The sequence below is a fragment of the Thunnus albacares genome, chromosome 6, assembly GCF_914725855.1.
Source record: "Thunnus albacares chromosome 6, fThuAlb1.1, whole genome shotgun sequence".
NCBI lineage: Eukaryota > Metazoa > Chordata > Actinopteri > Scombriformes > Scombridae > Thunnus > Thunnus albacares.
This window is the reverse complement of record NC_058111.1, coordinates 7,728,295-7,748,904: the sequence shown is the minus strand read 5'-3', so window position 1 is coordinate 7,748,904 and position 20,610 is coordinate 7,728,295. Positions and strand designations below refer to the sequence as shown.

The 20,610-nt window shown below is 37.7% G+C and overlaps 1 pseudogene; it reads right to left on the bottom strand.

Annotated features, from left to right (window-relative positions):
• Nucleotides 1-8,332: 8,332 nt before the first annotated feature.
• The window catches only part of LOC122984205, a 34,802-nt pseudogene continuing 22,524 nt past the window's right edge, over nucleotides 8,333-20,610 (bottom strand).

Sequence of the window (20,610 nt, the reverse complement as noted above, 5' to 3'; positions counted from 1 at the left end):
ACTGGTGACACTGTTGAATGTCAGACAAGACTGCTGTAGCTGTGGTGCTAATGTTCAGGACTAGCAGGACTGTAATTGCACATGCTTTCAACAAAATTAAAAACAAAAGTGAAGAACTGAAGAAGTGACACTCCCCTGCTTTGAGTATAAACTCATTTTAGGGGTGGCAGTAAGTTGGATCCTCTGTGGCACATCTGTTCCAGCTGAGCAGCTGTTCCCAGCAGCTGGACTAACAGTGAACAGCACACAGCACTCCATGATGTTGATAAGGTACGCATGTAATTTTATACCAGTAAAACGGAAGTCTGTTGTGGGGAAAGAGGGGTAACCTGTTTTATATCTATACAGTTTTACAGATTATTTACCATTGAAGGCTACAGCACTTTTGATTAAGGAAAAATGGGTCACATTTGTTTGGATTGTTAGATAAATCCAACACATCTAGTCTGATCTCCTCTAATGAAGCTGGAAGTTGTGCCACTGTTTACTGTCTTTAATACTTTTTTAGATTAGATTTTGTCTGACCAATCGTTGAATAGCGACAGACGGGAGTGGTTATTATTCTGTTTTATTTGATTTATAATTCAAGTAACTTGGTATTTACTTGATCTGTTCTTTAAATTCCTAATGTACTCTGATTTTGCAGCGAACATTGGTCACATCAGTGATTTGAAAACGTCCACTGTATTTCATAAATGTTAACCATTAACCGACTATTGATTGTTAACGTGGCCAACTATCAGTTCAGGAAATTGCTCAGTACACATCCCTAATAAATTATAAAATGGAGCTGATACAGTGATCCATGCAGGCAGTTTTGTCAATAAAATAGCTGCTGAATATTGCTTTATAATCAAAGGTATAGGTTTTATAGCCTAATTTAGCAGGCAGTAAGTTTTTTAAATGCTCAGATGTAAGTGAATACATACTGAAAAATGGAACTTTAACCAAAATGAAAAACAATACATGATGCAGTTCCTTTTTATTCAGTTTCTTTTATTCTAAGGAGAGCACAGCTGTTTCAGCAAGCAGCCATCATCAGTCTCACCAGATATGGGATAGGCTTTTTGTTGTTTCCAAACAATAACTGCCTGAGAGCAGTGAGTTAAAATATTTTTTTTTCTCAAAGATTGTCTTGTATTGTAATATATTTGCAAGTGCTATCAACCCCATGAGAAAAAGAGGAAATGTTTTATTGTTGACTGAGCATCTGGTTTCTGTATTTAAGGATATGGATACAATCATATAACCCCTCAGTGAAAAATAACACAGCTTTATTTTAATCACAGTGCAGAGGAAGATGTCATGTTTTAATTCCTTATTTGTCTCCACTCATTACCTCCTTTTCTCTGCTTCAAATACAGCAATCCGAGACACCCGCCTCCCTCCAGTGTGGTCTTTTCATTTCTCCAAAGACAGCCTTGTAACTGTGCACACAGTGACATTTTGAGGACAGGATTACACAGGCAGTTCAGTGATGCCTTGAGTAATGTCACAAAAGTGTCAGACCTGTATGCATTTATCATGAAATTAATGCTCTGACATAAACCCTCTTCCCTTAACTGTGCCTGTGTGTATATATTCTGTAACTAAAAGGGATAAATGAAGCATATATTCACTACTGACTTCCCATGACCCTCAACTGCAGTGTGTTGCTTCAGTGCCCGCAGTTGACTGAAATGAATGTCTTGACTGGTGAAAGCTTCACCAGAGATCGGTTATGTACTTTTAGTGCCTTGAGAGGGTGAAAGCACTGTTTGCTTTAAAGGACACCGACAGAAATCACTCATTCACGCCGTGTCCTCCATATTAAACAGTCAATATGTTTTTCTGTCGTGATCAGTAAATTGATATTTCAGACATTTGTAAATCATTGTCATTCTTCGTCAATGTTGACATGTGAAGTGTTGCAGAACTGTAATTTAGCTGTCACGTCAGAGGAAAAGGTGAGGCATCACATTGTGGGAATGGAGGGTAGTGTACATGCAGCACACTACAGCACGTACATTTTATACTTAGAAAGATTTTGAAATTAAAATGGCAAAAAGTAAATTTGGTGCACTTGGTAGCAAATAGGGATGTGAGTTTAAATTAGTGTGCCTCTGCCCCTCACTTATTTTTTTCCCCAAAATCTGCATTTTTGTCTCATACACATGAATCCCACTATGATGGACTCTTCTACACAAAGCTTCTCTGAAGTCACTGTGAATCTGCATTAGGCAATTTTATGTTGGTGGCATCAAGTATTTAAAAATTTGACCTTTATTACCCAGAAATCATTTAATGTCATGTTAGTAACCTGCAAAAGTGCACAGTCACGTGTTTACCAACAGGACTAATATTATAGCTATTATTACTATTATTATAACACATAACATGGCATCAGCTGGCATAAGTTAATTGTCGTCCAGACAGAGCCCTTACTGCTGTTCAGGATACTGTAGTGTTCATTCTTGCCTAAACATACAGTAACTGAATGTTTATGTATCTCCTCAGACTGGTAGCCCTTCACTCTCATTTAAGTTTAAAATTACAAGGAATAACTTCATATTAAGTCTTCAAGTGATTATTATTTTAACTAACTATTAACAATGGTGGAATGTAACAAAGTACATTTACTCAAGTACAGTTTTTACTTGTATTTTACTTGAATATTTCCATTTTATGCTATTTTATACTTCACTACATTTCAGAGGGAAATACTGTACTTTTTACTCCGCTACACTTACTTGACAGCTTTAGTTACTTTTCAGATTAGAATTGTACATAAATTATATTGCATTGTTGAAGATTAAACCAGTAGTTCCCATCCTTTTGGTTTGTGAGCTCTTCTATAAAATAAGTGTGTAGTTAATGAGTTGTTAGCATTTCCCCTCTAAACGTCTCACATGGATTCATGTAATTTACTGTTCGAGGCGCAAAGAGTAAAACTTCGCAATATTTCCCAAAAAAGTAAAAATTAGTGAAAAGTCTGGAAAAAAATCCAAATTAACAGCAGAACTTTGTTTTTTCTTCTTTCCTCTCCCATTAATCATCTCACAACCCCTCAGATTTATCTGGTGACCCCTAGGTTGGTAACCACTGGACTAAACTAGCTAACTGCATATGAAGTAGTAGCTACAATAGTAAAATGCTGCTTACACATTGATTATTATTAATATGTACTTTTTAAAACATATGTAATATATCATTCACTGTGGGGGGTTTTCTAAAAAATTAGTATTTTTAATACTTTAAGTAAATTTAGTTGATAATACTTGTGTTTGTGTGTTATAATGGAGTATTTTTACATTGCAGTATTTCTACTTAAGTAAAGGGTCTGACTACTTCTTCCACCACTGACCATAAATCTATTTTTTTTTCAATTATTCGTTTAGTCTATCACATTTTCCCAGAGCCCAAGGTAAAATCCTCAAATTGTTTGCTTTGTCAAAACCAAAAATAATTTAAAAACCAGAAATAGAAAAAAAATTGCATATTTTTCCTTGATAAATAAATGTAATGTTCACTCAACTCTTAAGAATGTTGCCAGTTAATTTTCAGTCAGCCGACTGATTGATTAATCAAGTAATTGTGTCAGTGCAAACTTCCCCAGATCTCCCCAGTCAGCTGTAACTTTAAACTTTGTAAAGGCAGAATTTGAAAGCAAATTTTAAGTCATTCTACCCAGTCACAGAAGTGTTTGGTCACAGATGGACAAAAGGACAGAGAGAAGCAATCACATAACCTCCAGGGTGGAGGTAAAAATGATGGATTACATTCATCAAATGCAGCAGTTTGTCTGTCTGAAGCAGTTGTTTGTTTGGCTATTTGAAAACAATGGCAACCTATAACCTGCAGGAAAAGAGACTGCACGAACAGCTGGAGTGTGAAAAAGTACCTCAACAAACTCTAGCAATAAACCAGTACAAATGTTGCCCACACAAATGGTGCAGAGTGGTAATGGAGCAAGGAGTGGAAAACGTGTTACCTCATGTTTCTTACACACCGGGGGAATTCAGTACAGAGAACGAAATGTGATGAGGCACTTCTTTAACAAACTAGTGCACTTTTGAAAATGCCAGAAAAGAGGAATAAAATGTGCCATTCCCCAAAGTTGGGATAAAATCTGATAGGTGGTGTCCTAGATATTGTGATTCACTGAGTGACAGACAGACGAGCAGTCCGTGCAGATTCATAGCGCTCATCTGATATTATCACGAGGGACAACAAAAAAAGCTTGTGTTACTGTACTGGTGCTGCTGTCTATCCATCATGGTCAGCACTGAAGCAAAAACTAGAGCAACAAACTAGCCGTCCCTCCTTGGTGGACTTACTTTGGGTATTTTCTGTTGTTTACTGAATGTAGATGACACAAAAGTTTGTGGATGCCCGCAGTGGAAGCCTGTCTGAAAAAATGACACTAGAGCTGATATATTATTAGCTTCCTACTGTTCTCATTTACAAAGTGATTGGTTTTGTGTGATGCCTGTGTCCTGCTGAGATTCACAGACTGAAGAACACCTAAGAGTGACTCTTTCTTTGTAACATCCTCTTCACCCAGTCCACCTTGTGCACCGCTATCAAACGTTAACGAGATCCCACAACCAAAGGTGTTGCTCAAAAACTGGGTAAAGCTTTAAGCCAGATACCAAGGCAACAACCAAGTGCACAGTCTTCGTGCAGCAAAGTCTTGAGTGCAACAAAGTGAAGTAAGACTTGGAGAATGAAAAGCTGTGGTTTAAGTATTTCTTGTTTTCTTGAGTAATGGTTTAATACAGAAGAAATACTGGTAATTGTCAATTGGGAACCATAAATATCAGAATATGATCATGCCTGTAGCTTAAACCACACTTTTCTGGTTACATATGTGTTATTTTATTTGGCAGAATATGTCAAAAACCTGTCAACAGGTTTCAAAGATATTTGGTTGAAAGTCAGTTTGTGGTGCACAAATTTTTGAAGGATTTCTTAAAGGCACAGTTTTATGGTAAACAAAGTGTTTTTTCTCACCAAAACATATTGATCCTTGTGGCCTAACAAAACATGTTGAATGCCTTTCCTTCCTTTGCAAAGCCAAAACATTTGCAAAGCCATATTTTTAGTGTATTATACATTGACTAGCTGTTTTCTTCCTCCTAACTTTTTGCCATGACATCGCTTCCCGGCGGGTTAAGCTGGATTCATGGCCGATGCAAGAGGTTAACAGGAGTCCCATTGCAGATACTCACTTATTGAAAGCATCACTGCAGAGCACTGTATCGTACATGATCAGGCCGCATCATGCTTTAATTATATTCCCCACAGCTATTATGTTTACATTGTAATAGGGCTGTAACTAATGATTTTTTTTATTATCGACTAATCTGTCATTTATTTTCTCAATTAATCAGTTGGTTGTTGGGTTTGTAAAATGTCAGAAAATGGTGAAAATTATTAATGATTGTTTCCTAAAGTCCAAGATGCAACCTAAACTGTTGTGTTCACAAACCAAAGATATTCCGTTTACTGTGAAAGAGGACTAAATAAATCAAGAAATATTCACATTTTAGAAGCTGGAACCAGAGAAAAAATTAATCAATTGCCAAAATAGTTGGCAATTACTTTGCTGTTGATCGACTAATTGATTAATCAACTTATCATTGCAGCTCTAGATTGTAATACTGTAGAACAACAGTGTACTACAACATACTTACAGAACTGGAGTTACATTCAGGTAACTTATGTTTCGCCTCGTCTCATTACTGAATAGAACACAACTGCTGTTCAATTTCCATGCTCATGTTCCTGCATTTACTGAAGGAGCAGAGCAGAAGGTTTGCATTAGAGATAACTTATAGAGATTTTTTTTTCTTTTATTGAGACATAATATTTACAACATATAGCATATATGGTACATTCATACATGTACACTCAAGTATCTGGGGGTCACATAATATGCCCAAAGCTCCCCCTGGCTGCAAATCTGGACACAAAGAGACTGACATGTCATGACTAAAAGAACCAACCTAATTTCCCCAAAACAAATATCATAACATATACACATATACAATACACACACACACACACACACACACACACACACACAGTACATCCACACAGATAATGTAATACATAATAATACACACACTCATGCTTACATACACACAATTGTAGTTGTGTTAAATCAGAATATGTACAGAGGTATGTGAATGGCCAGAACAAGTAAATAAAAGAGAGAATAAATAAATAAATATTATCTATAGGTATAAGGGTTATAATGATAATAAAAATATATAATTAGGTAATGTATAGTTTGCTCAATAAGTCATCATCAGTGTAATGTGGTCCGGATATATATATATATTGATATATCTTCCTGTCTCTCTCTCTATCTATATATACAAATATATATATGTATATCAACATAGTTTTTGTTGACTTAACTCCCAACAAACTCTTCCGGCTGGGAAAACAGAAGCTGAGTAATAACAGTTCTTGTCATTTGCATGTGACATCTTTGCATGTCAGCCTACGCACATAGCCGTCACAGCCATGGCAAAATGTACAGCTAGAAGCCTGGCTTTACTCCCACCACCAACTGTTGATTGATAAAAATGATGTGGCTTGCATTCATTAAACATTTGTGTTAATTCCCTCTGCAGTTGGCAGGTTTGTAGAGGTTTGTAGTAGACCACAAGACTCAAACAAAACAGGGTCTCATCAAACTACTAGTGGTCAAAAACTCAACAGGATACCTTTATGATTGGGTGATAATGACGATTTTCAATAATTGAGCTATTTTCTTAATAAGATACTGCGTTAACTTGAATGAAGCGTATGTGTTGCATGTTTCCAATGGGTCTTTATCAGTGTGTGTATTTTGATGCAGATCTTGATTCAGATGCACATTTAAAATTTCATTTTATTAACTCAGTTTGTGGTTTGTTAAGTCTTGAAGGAGGCTTATGTGCTTTATGAGTGCTTTCTGATTTTCAGGAATAATACCAAAACATCTCCACAAACTGTGATAGATTGATTTTTTTTTTCCATAGCAAGCTGATCTAGGGACAAAAGGAAATTCTTTTACAAATAGGTCATAACTATGAATGTAAGAAGTCCTATAAAAACAAAGTCTTGTTAAAGAAATAGGTTAAAACATTTTTTTAAAAACATAGTTAAAAGGGTGAAATACTATGATCTACTTGTTGAGCCTTTTTGATGACACTTTTGTCTTGAACAATTAGTCATTTATGCTCTTGAATATTGGACTAGGGTCACTATGTTGTTTTGTTTGTGTTTTGTTAACATGCTGACTGAATGAGTGTTGAGTGTTTTGGAAGCATTGTTTTGATTTTTAAATTGTTAATAGGTGTGCTGTTAAGCAGATAGCTAAACTCTGCTCCCTCAGTGGCTGGCATGGAGCAGCATGTGGCCATCATAGATGCAACACATATTGTGTGCATTTTAATCTTATTTATATCAGTAGGACACACAAACAGAGTATGAGGTTGCTAATGTGTATGTGTGTGGTTTACTTTTACTGTGCTGATGTGTGTGGTTAATTACTAATGCATTTGTGTGTTCATTTCTTAAGTAACTGGCTATGATAAGGAGCAAGGAATATAACAAATAGAGGAAACAAATGGCTACTTATGTTTTACATGATGTTTTTGATCATTTAAGTTTACATTTATTGATTATTAGACCATTTTCATAAATACTAGGTAAAAGTAAAGTGAAAGAAAAGAAGAAAATTAGATTGACTGAAGAAAGATTTACTTCTCCAATCCTGAGCACAGCCCTGCACACTGACCCAACACAACTCTTTAACAACACACATTCATCTACTTTCTCCATACCATGATTATCTTCCTCATGGCAGATAGATACCTGTGACTAACAGGCTGCAAATCTTCCGTTTTTCTGTTTTTATTATGTCTTTTTTATATTAATCCTTTGCCCCATACTGATATAATTTTGCTTTTGTAAGTCCTTGCGCATGTATAGGTGGGTTGTGGGCCCAATGGATCAAGCATCTCCCTGATCAGTCCCTGATCTTCCACCAGGCCCTCTGCATCTCCTTGCCAATTTTGTAACTTAGGATTTTATCCCACTTGATCTTAATGTGTGTGACAGGCAGCTGGCGACGCAGGGCCTTAAAGGTGGTGTCAGACATGGTCTGGTAATTCTCACTGATTGCGGTCCGCTAGTCATTTTCAGCGTTCTCGATAATGTCAACATATTCCTTGGCTGTCTGGTTTTCATTAGTTACTGGTATTGATTCTTTTACCTCCTTATGGCTAACCAGCTGCACATCCCCATCTTCATAATAGTGTACTTGTATCGACCTGAGCAGTGAACTGGCCAATGGTTAACTACCACTCTGACCTACAGCGACCATTGCAGAACTTTTTGGGTTGAAACTGATGTCCCCGAGTTTGCTGACCATCAAACGGTTTTCCCATGTACCATAAAGACTCCAGTAGGGTAGCACTCGTTGACGTAGGCACTAAGGGCAGTATTGCAGGCATCTCTCCAGCCACCTCTTTCCTTAGGTGGTCGAAGCTGAATAATGGTAAGTTGCAGGGGTCCAAGAAACATCCCTGACCCAAGTCACCATGCTCTGTAATCAGGTCCGGCTCATCGTAGCCCTCTCGTTCGGCAGGAGTAAACTGATCCATGTTATACTGGAACAAGGAGCATCATGCCCCCTCCTTGATGAGGTTGTCATTGTTGAGAGGAAGCCACACATCATTGAAGACCTCATTGAACTCTCCCAGGAGGGGTATGAGTCTCAAAGTTGGCTGCTATGCGGACCTTTTCTTCATCTGACAGAGGCTCCTCAAATTGTTCTTCTAATTAATTTACCCATAAACTCCCCACTGTTAGCTTCAACATGGTGACATCATTCAACTCATATCTTATTACCATTCAGTTATTTCCTGTTGATATTCAGATTGCTGCCGCCTTAAAATGACAGGAAGTTTCTCAGCTTATTATGTTTATTCACAATCCCTGAAAAAGACAATATTTCACTCTGTCACTTTCTGATAAATCGTAATGAAAAGCCAACATGGTGTTCATTTGTATGTTTCTTTGTTTCATGGTTAGTTTGTTTATCGGAGTAGATTGGCTTTTTCTTTCACATCAATTTATAGAAGAAGGGTTTGAAGCAGAGGCACCGCAGCACTGCCATTCACTGTGTATCATCAGAGTGCCGGGTCTTATCTGTGACCTTTTCTCAAGGCCCGTGCTCGGAGATTCTATCTGCTTCATGAAAAAGGGACAAGTGGGCAGTTTAAATTTGAACTGAAATTGCCTTGATATTGTCTTAGCCTTTGGATGGGTTATGCAGTCAGGGAGTGGAGTTGTTTTCTTTCCATCCATTTCTCTTGGGTATTTTTTTTTGTAGGCAATTTTTCATTTTGCTATCACTGCCCCTGCAACTTTTTGCTTTCAGTGTCCTTGACATTGCTTTGTACTTAAGTGACTTTGTATTTCATTGGCCAATTTGTAGCAGGTTCACAATAATCAGTGTTAGAAAGAAACTGCCAGACAGCACAAAAACTGGACCAGCAGAGAAGATCTATGTATCTACAAAAGTAATTGGTAACAGTTTTCTATAACTGGACCAGATATTACTTTCATGTATTTATTAATCACAGCAGTTTCCTGATGTCCTTTTAGGTTTAAAAAAGGAAACAAAAAGAGTGAGTATGTGCACAAGAAGCAGAAAAACAGAACTGAGTGAGGGCAAGAGAAACAAAGACAGGCAGCCAGATGAAGGGCTGTGGAGAGTAAACAGGGAAATAGCAGATGAAAGCTCGAAGATGTTGAGGGATTTTCTGGAAGTGATTGCCTGTCTTTGTGGTCTCAGGTTTTTATAATCCCGTCCTGTGATGCTCTAATCTCCCTTTTCTTTTGTACAGAATAAATACCCTCATTACATGGGGCAAAGCTGACGACTTGTTATAAAAATGGAAATGAAGAGCCAAGAGAAACCCTTTATTAAATACTTGCCTTCCTATACATACCCTGTCAGGCCACTGGCACCCACACGATTACCACAGAAGATAATCTCACCACAACGCGTGGGACCTAAAGACTCATTGAGGAACTTTGAGGCACTCGTGAAATAGCAAAGCAAACAATGGAAGCTGTGGATTTTCTCACCCCAGCTTCCTGTCAAGATGTTTTTTGTGGGCTATAATTAAATGGGAGAATTAAACAGTGATTGTACACTTCATCCTCTCGTAAATCCAGGTCACTAATTTTTTTTTTTTTTTTTTTTTGCTATTTGCTCCATTTTCAAATCACAGTCATTCACATATTTTTTCTTTCCCTTAAAAAAAAAACCTCTTTATAATAAACCATTTCCTGATCAAAATGAAGCATGAGTGTGAGCGGCTTTGTGGGATGAAGGTCAGAGCACCTTGCTACAGGGAACGACTGGCTCATTTGCATAATGTTTCATCTCTCATCTCTGAGCATACAACATGAATTGTAGAGTGTTAAAGCTCAGCACCTGTGGCCACAAATGCAGATGAGAGTGTATATGGTAACATTAGCATGATTATTGATTTTCTCATTTTCCATTCACATGCGTGAACTGCAGGCACACTTGTTGGATGGCACATTTCTTTCCATTAATCATTATGAAGTAAAGGTGGGCAATAAATCGATATATCAATACTGGAATATAAGATACAGTATTGTCTGGAGTTTGGTTAGCGTAATATCAATATGTACTCATTTCCAGTTTATTAGGTTCACCTACCTAAAACTAATGCATTCTAATACATCAGCACTGCTATAAATGCAACCTTCAAGAAAGGTGTAATATTCCGTTTTTGTTGTTCAGTATCAGAGAGGTGTTGTGTGCTGTTGAATTGTACTGTATTATACTGCGAGACTTCTAATATTAAGTTAAACCTTGTTGATTATATAAATAGGGTGGACAACATATGAAAAACTTATTAAAAAATATTTTAAAATGTTACCTAAAGCACTAGTAGTGATCCCAACATTATATCCTTATATGCTGATATTTAGGTGTTTGTTCTAAAATATCACAACATAAGTCAGTATCACTCACTGCTTATTCCAATCTGGTTGTTCAACCCTCTGTCTAAGAGTTATATATCACTTACTTGTTTTGCCAAATACATTTTAGAGGAATTGTGATTGCTGCCTGAATTACATTCACTGGCAGCATTTTTTATTTAGAATAGTTTAGTTGTGTCAGTCAATGTGTCGTTGCGCTATATCGCAACATTACAAACTGCAGGACTTTCACATTTGTGAACGAGGTTCATGTCCAGTGTCATGTGTTTTGTAAGGTTTAGGCTACAAAAGCACTTCGGTTGAGTTTAGGGGAAAGGTGATATAAAAGGTTTTGTTACCGCTGACCTTTTCAACACCACAATCTTTTCCCTGCAATGTTTAATCAATTAGTCAATCAACAAAAAATCAATTGCCAACAATTTTTGATCATCAATTAATGGTTTTGAGGCTTTTTTTTTTTTAAGAAAAATGCTTGAGAGTTCCTTGTGGTTGCTGTATTTTTTAAGAAAAATGCTAAAAATTCTCTGGTTCCAACCTGGTGGACAGAATTTCACCAAAATTAGTATTAAAAAGTGAAATCTGAAGTGGCATACTCATCAGTGCAAGTGGACGTGGTGTATCACATATTTACTCATAACTCCAGATGCCTTTGAGCAATCTTGATTAAACTCACTGGAGACGTCCTGTGCTATCTCCTGAAGATACACACTGAGTTTCATTCATATTCGATGAAGGCGGAGACAAATGACGGAACTTTGAGTGCACAGTGAAATGCTGTATGCATTGTAATGATGGAAGAAAGTATGTGCTTGGTCTCACTGCTTCTATAAACAGAATTAAACTAGCTGAAGCAACTTTGCTCAGCTTTGTCAAACCTGAAACCTGCTTGTTGCTGCTCGCCCCTTTAATTTTGGTCACTTGAGCTGCTTCTTTCTGTTGATCGCAAAAAGGCAAAAATTTTTATTTATTCATATCACCCACCCTTATTAAGAACTTTTGTTATTTTTATCCAACACATACTGGAGTATTGCAGCATATGGGCCATGTTCTGTATGTATCTGTAATCAGTGGAAATCCTAAAACCTCTCCAGTAACGATATTCTGCCGAGGGGGTTTTGGTATGAAGCTGTTCCATAGTAGCCCTCTATATTCATGATCTGAATGGCAAAATGTATTCGTGGTGAAACTGCCTCCCAAGAGGAAAAAAGCTTTAAAATGCTGTGATAGTTACTCCAGTCCATTACTGCAATAGAAATGAAAGAGAAGCGCTGACTCTTATATCGGCATTTTTATTTATTTGCAGGAGGTTTATTGATTTACACAAACTCACCAAGTGGGTTTTGTCTTACACTATTTATATGCACACAATCATTTATGCCCTTGCGTTGATTATGAGAAGAATTTCAGTAAGCTGATTAAATGCATTGCATTCGAAGTTAATATTTTCACTCATTCAATCATCAACATGGCGTTTTTTAATTCAATAGATTTGTCATATAATTGCTGCCCTATAGCACGCAAGCCTTGTCAATCATCTCTTTGTAATGTTGTTACATTATTTCCCTCCCTGCAACTTTCACAGAAATTATTCAGTGCCGAGGCTCAAGGCAGAAAGGATGGAGGACGGATGTAAGTATAGATAGGAGCTGTAAAAATTAACAACCGGATGTATGTTGAGCAAGTGTCACAACGACATGTGGAAAACGACATGATCGGTATGACTCAGAATAGGGACTCAACATCTGTACAAACTGTTCAATAAACCGCAGCACTCGATGTCTTAATGCTGGTGTTAATGCTCTGAATATGGCCCTAATTGAAGCAACATAATTAGATTAAGATATTCACGTGACCGACAGCGAGTCTACCTCATCGTTCTCATAATCACATTAACATCAAAGCATTACTGTTCCTGGAAAAACGTACAGATTTCTTTATGGAACACATGCTTCTGATGATTTGGATGTCTCTCAATATGCCAAGATTTACCTCCCACAGCCAGGTTTTCCCTCAGGCGAGTTATTATGCAACAGAAAGTGGACCGGCTATGAGAAGCAGAGAGTCTTTTTTTTTCTATTTTTTTTTTGAGCAGAGAAAAGTGTAATCATGTGTACTCCAAACTGAGGCTTTGGAGACTAGTAAAGAAAGAGAAGGCCACTTAAAGACCCTTTCACCCTCTTCTGACGACATTTTGTTTTCTCTCCATTAGCGTAACCAGAGGCTGCAGTGACCCTGCTCTCACTCGGTAAAGTGTCGTGCAGAGAGAGAGGAAAAACCGCAAGAAGGAATAGAAAATATGACAAAAGGTTCTCAAAAACTTTATACTTCACAAGGATTTCTCCGCTTGTTGTACAGTCGCTTTCTTGTATGTGATGCAGCGTGGACCACTGGTTCCCACTGGACACTGCTGTATTCTATTCAGCTATAGTCTATTGTAGAGTAGTTTCTTCTGATATATTATGTGCCTTTCTATTTTGTTTTGTCATATTATAGTCTGTCCTGTTATATCTGTGCTGTTCTAATCTTATTAATCTATTTTAGATTAGTCCAGTCTATTCTATTCTATTTTAGTCTAGTCTTGTCTGTTAGGACCATAGACTGTATATAAAGATGCATTTAGCGAGATGTGACGTCACCTGTTGGTTTGCATTGAAGCCGGTTTGAAGCCCAGAGTTGCAGTTTATGGTTGGCGCCATCTTTTCTGTTTGCAGCCAGAACCTTCCAGATAAGGAGTGCGGGGTGTTGCCTTTCACACTTTGGAAACACACCCCGCTACCTCAGACGAAGCAAACGTTACCTACTGGGAACACAGAGCAGTGCATGCTTGGGCTAATGTTAGCTACTTTAGCTACATTGTGCTAACAGGGCCGGTATCATAATCAGGTAACATTAAACTTAATGAGATATTGTGACAGTAGTTTGACTCAGTGTGAGTCCTGGAGCCAAGGAGAGCAGCAGGTGAGCCAACTGTCAATCACAGCTGTCAATCAATGTCCACACAGCAGATATCAAAACTAATATAAGTCTTCAAATCTTATTAACAGAGCAGCAATTTTCAAAATGACCACCAGCACACTTAATAGAGGGTCCAGGTTTAGGGATTGGGACCATAATGACTCGTTTTTGAATGGGAGTCTATTGGAGCATGTAGTGGCCGCCAGTGACATTGTACTTTAAGATACTTCCACACTGGCTTCAGCCTCAAGCCATGGTAGTTGTCTCTTGGTTCTGATCTATTCTGTTATATCACACTATATTTTATTTAATTCTATTCACCACTCTTGAATAGACCTGAACGGTCAGAATAATGTTTTAGTGGCCATGTCCCTGTTTACCGGTAAGTGCACTAAATCTACTGTCTGCCATTTTATTTGTGTGTCTGAATTCTGAGGGTGAAATATATTTCCTGTATGTTGCTCTCAAAAATTCCCACTTAGAGCTGCAATGACAAGTTGATTATTTGATCAGTCCATCATCAGAAAATTGATATTATTTTGATATTCCAATAATTCGTTGCAGTTGCGACTATTTAAATATGAGGATTTGAAGCTTTTCTGTGTCATACATGATAGTTAATTGAATATCTTTGGGTTTTGGACAGTTGATCAGGCAAAATAAGACATTTCAAGACATCACCGTGAACTCTAAGAAATTATATTATATTAATCATTTTTCACCATTTTCTGACATTTTACTGATCAAACAATTCATCGATTCAAGAAAATAATCAGCAGATTAATTGATGATGAAAGTCAGCTGCTGCCCTAGTGACTCTACACCTTTCCGAAATGACACAAAATGATGATTCATACATTTACTGCTCACTACAGAGTGTGTTTGGGATGAGTCTATGCTGTATTAAATCTCTATTTTATTCTATTCAAGTGGAGTCTAGTCTCTGTTTTGTACTTGGTCAGGATTGATTCAGGCTCCAATATTGGCTGCTGCAGCACTTATTTGCCTTTGTTGTGTGTGTTTGTGTGTGTGGGTGTTTGTTAGTGACACGGGAAGAGGATATTAGAGAGGTTGACATTGTACACTTGGCTGTTGTTTTCACCAGCCGTTGTGTTAATCATGCATATTTTGCCAGCATCTGCTGTTAAGCATCTTTTCTTTTCGCTCATTATTCTGTGACGCTGGCCTCAGCCTTTACCGTAAGTGCACCCATCGCTTGGATGCCGACTTCTGTACAGCTCGTTTATGTGCTGATCACAGGATGTAGTTTCATCAAAGGCTGTTTGTGGGGCACCGACTCCTCCTGTTGAAATATGTCCCTGTCATATTTTTCATGAGTTTAACTGTAACCTTTTGTCGGTGCACACGGATTAAACTTGTTATCTATTGGGAAACACTTAAAGCAATCATCTTTTTAATTGTATGATACTCTCTCTACATTGAATTTAATTAAACTGAATTGAAATTCAATTCAAATTTATTTGTATAGCACCATCTCATACAAAAGCAGTTCAAAGTGCTTTACATAAAAACAAAAAAAAAAAGAAAAAATGTTCAAATAAACAGAAACATCCACACACACATACACATAAAAACACATATACACGAACAAACAAACATTTAAGAAAATGCTGGAGTGAAAAGGAAGGTCTTTAGTTTGGTTTTGAAAGAACACAGTGTTGGAGCAAGTCTAAGTTCAGCGAGCAAACTGTTTCATTCTTTAGGTGCATAAATACTGAATGCCATCTCACCATACTTTGAGAGTGCTCTAGGCTCATGGAGGAGGGTTAAAAACAATCTGCTGGGGTTATAAACTGACAGCATGTCAGAGATGAACTGTGGAGCCAGACCAGCAAGTGCTTTGTAAACCAAAAGGAGAATTTTGAAATGTATTCTGAAACAGGTCCAGTGAAGGTTCCAGAGGACTGGAGCTTTATGGTCTGATCTTTTTGTCCTGGTTAGAAGAATTTGTGCAGCTGAGATCTGGATAAGTTGTAATCCATGAAATGTTTAGTTTGGAAGACTCATAAACAGAGAATTGCAATAATCCAGCCTGCTCATGAGAAATGCATGCATGAGTTTCTCTGAGTCATAAAGAAAGCCTCTGTACAGGATGTGTGTCAGCACGTATGACCTTTGTACACTGATGTGTGACTGCCCCAGCTCACAAAATCATCCACTGAAAACAAACTGGTTTCGGCCTGTAATATCAATACATACATCATCATCAATTTCTGGCAAACCAAAGTTAAATCATATTGTTATGTATTAAATCAGACAAAACTCTTAATCTCAATTCAAACATCCACTTACTGTCTTTCAACAGCATCTCAGGGTCTTCATCAGTGAATGGAACAGGCTCAGTTGTCATCACATGACCTAATTGTGCAACACTGATATATGATGAGATATATTGGTGTCAGCATGTATTTCTGCCAGTATCTAACAAGGAATGTCAGCACAGAAATAACTGTGATATATTTGAGGTGATTTAGGAACCATGACATATTATGTTGATGTTTCTGTTGTAAAATGTCCAGCTCAGTACACATCTCAGTCACAAATGGTAAATGGACTGCATTTATATAGAGCTTTTCTAGTCTCCCGACCACTCAAAGCACTTTATAACACATGCCAGCATTTACCCATTCATACACTGATGGCAGAGGCTGTGCCAGGCTACTCATCAGGAGTGATATAGTGCTTTACAATGTTTCAAACACTCACTAACCAATGGCACAACCATTGGGAGCCATTTGGGTTCATTATCTTGCCCAAGGACGCTTCAACATGCAGATTGGAGGAGAACCACCAACCTTCTGATTAGTTGACGACATCAAACAGTTACATGAAATAACACAAATAACATAACTCAGATAACTACACAATGCAAAGACTATGTTTTGAACAACATGCAACCACGTGGTTTCAGCGATAGCAGCATCCATAACAACCACGACAGAAAACTTGAAGAATCTTCATAAAAACTGACAAACTATACATCATATACATTCACTGAATGAAGATTATGAGAATAAAATACACATTTCTTACTAGAAATGTTATCAACATGCATTTTAATGCTGAAACTATCTTAAAATATTGCATTTTCCACTGAGAATACAAGGAATGTCAACCATTTTCGTTTGTTTTCCCAGACAGAAACTTGACAGTCATGTCTCATGGATGCAGGCCAATAGAAAAGAATACGACCAAAAAAATGTAGGCATCTCACAATTTTAGAGCCATTATTGTGAGACTGGGTTGTCAGTTCCTGTAGGTAGGGAGGCACATGTCCATTGATGGATTTGTACGTGAGTAGCAGGACTTTATAGTCAATCCTGAAGGAGACAGGGAGCCAGTGCAGTGAAAACAGAATTGGTTTTATATGTTGGTGTTTTCGCACTCCCATCAGGATCCTGGCAGCGCTGTTCTCAATGTACTGGAGCTTCTGGATGCTCTTGCCAGGGATCGCTGTGAAGAGCGCATTGCAGTAGTCCAGTCTTGAGGAGATAAAGGCACGGGCAAGTTTCTCTGCATCTGACAGGGTTAGAGAGGGGTGGAGTTTATAGATATTTTTGAGATGTTTCTGCTTTCTCTGTCTGGTTCCCCACCAGTTCACTCTGTGTGTGAGGGGCTCTTACTCCCTATTTGGCAGTGCTGTAAATTGTTTCTGTCAGCTTAGATAAACGGACCCCTGGGTTTGTCCATCTCTCCTCCACACACACACACCTTTACACACATATGCACACACACACAAACCCCCTGCTACACGCGCACGCACATACAGATTATGCTGTAATCAGCCAGTAAGGGTTTACTTTTCCCTCCCCTGTTTGAGGCTTGTTTACTTGTTTCCCACACTATTAATATTCCGCCCTTCTACAAGGTATCAAAAGGTTCACCTTCCTGAAGCAGATGAGGATGGATTTTATTTATATATGATTTGCCAGTGATGTGGGAATGAATGAGTAGAAAAGACTCTAAAAGGATTGTGCAGTCATCTCCCAAAAATATATTAAAGATAGTGAAATGAATTTAACATGTAGAGTGTTGATAATTGTCATCAATTCTCCATGCATGATAGGAAACATCTTCATAGCAAATTGAGGGAGATCAAGAGGCAGAAAAGGCAAAACACTTAAAAAAAAAAAAAAAAAAAATCTCATTGCAACTGAATCTGACACTAGCAGAGAGAAAAGGAGAGCATGAGGGATGGAGAATTTCCCAACTGAAAGTATCCTTCAGTTCCATCATTTTCAGCCCGAAATTGATTTTCTTTGAACAAGGATATCATCTTGCTTCATGGTTTGTTGCCATAAACCATTGTGCAAACTGATTCAGCTCTCCTCTGATACAGTGCGATGGCAGTGATAATTCTTTTTTTTTTTTTTTTTTTTCTTTTTCTATTTCTTTAGGGACTTTCTTATGTCATTTCTGGTGAGAGGTAATTTAGTCAGACAGTTTTGCTCCCTGTTGATTTGATATAATGAGACGAGGCAGCATTTCTCTTGTTTGTTGAAGCATTTAGTTTTTATCCCAAATGTCCCCCCCCCCAAAAAAAAAACAATAAAACACAAGAGATAGTCAATAAAAGCACTGATATAAATTAAATCTAATACGGAAACAACACAATTTAAGGACTGGCGTGCCACTGCGCATTTTTAAAATATACTTAGACCATAAATATTTAAAAATTTATTATCATGTGGACTTGCTTCACATATGAGCCCTTTCACGCCCTGCTGTTGACATTTCCAGTTGAATATTGTCCCTACAGAATGTCTGGATGGATGAAAAAAGGAACAGAGATAAATAAAAGAAGGTATGATGGAAGCTGTATTGAACAATAGTCTCTTTTCTGGGATCATCAGGAAGCAGGAACCTCAGTACACAGATGCCAAGGTTGCACTTGATTGTCTCTCAAACTGCTAAGCCCATTATTTTATGACTCTATATTGTTTTGCTTTTTCCCATTATGTCTTAGATTCCGCTGAATGAATGCAGCTCGCAGCTTATTAATTAATGCTGAGTTTCGAAAACATCGCTGCTAGAAGAAAAGGGTCAGCCATAACATAATGATAGCCAGAGGCCACAAGTATTCGTAATCATCGGGTCCCTAGTCAGCGCTGGTCATAGGAAGTAAATCCTTCATTAAGCTGGAGTTTCTCGCAGAGGTAGCATAATAACATTGTTTACCACAAGCCTCAAAGCACTCAGTAACAGAGGTCTTCTCCAGACAGGAAGTGTTGGTAGGATTGCAGGGCACTCTGTTTCTGGAGGACTGAATTTGAAGGGATGAAAGTGCTGTTTGTTGTCTTCTGACGCAGTACAGCTCAGTCTCTCTGGTCCACTGTCTCTCTTTGTCTTTGTGTCACTGCTTTTGTTTCTCTCTCATACATACTTAGCCACATAAATGCAGACACTATATGATCTAGTATACACACACACACATGCACACACACAGCCTGCAAAATGAGGGACTGGTTTCTGCTATAGAGCTGAAACTGGCTAAGTATAATTGCATAGGTGGATAGGAATCTAATAATGGTGTTATGGAACCAAATCATTGCTGTTTTGCCTGCAGAGATACTCCAGTGCGGTCTTTTTCATGTAGTTGTTACATTTTGTCTTTAGGGGGTACAACTCAACATTTTCTGTCTATATCTGTCTGTTTGCCACTGTTTCCGCTGTGGCGTCCTCCACCCCCTCAAACACAGAGTCTGTTAGAGATGAGATGAGCTACGAATTAGAAAAGGTGTGAATATTATATCCCACGGCGAGGGATCATTATAGTTAGCATTTCATGGTTTTGTGCCACATTTTCCCTTCCATCTCTTTATCATATGACCTATTACATATCCTATTACAGAAAAACCAAATTCCTTTTGTTTTTATTATTCGCATAGCAAACGATCATTAGCAACAAATCATCTTGCATGTCTTCCAGAGGCTGATATATATCGTGTATGTAGGTCAAGATATAATCTGTATGTGTCCAAACTCAAAATTGAATAAGTGCTATTGTTCCACTCTTTGTACTCTATCTCTCAAAAAATCTGCTCAAGTGCGGCTCTGGTCATTCTCTTCAAAGCCTGTGTTTTGGTTTTCTTATCTACTACAATCAAATATGCTGTCCAAATGTTTTGATACCTCGATGGTATCAGACTTTACAGCGATTTCCATAAACTGTACATGTTCAAGGGAACGTTACAGTATATTTTGGTATGAAATGTTATTATCAAAAAACAAAAGATGCAACCATCCAGCATACCATTATTACGACAGACAAAAAGCTGGTCATGTAACAATGCTGCTAACTACAGCTGAAATGATGAGTCAATTAATTGTAAATCACCAGAAAATTAATAGGCAACTATTTTGATAATTGATTCATAGTTTAAGTAATTTTTCAAGTAAAAAAATCATAAAATGACCTATTTTCAGCTTCTAAGTCGTGAGGATTTGCTGCTTTTCCTCATCTAATGTCATAGCAAATGAAATACTATTGGCTCTAGACAAAAGAACCAATGACGTCACCTCAGGCTTCATATCATTCAAATAGTCATTCACTTCAGCCCTACTACTAACACAAAGTGACAGCTTTAAGTATCTGAATAATGTCTGTGT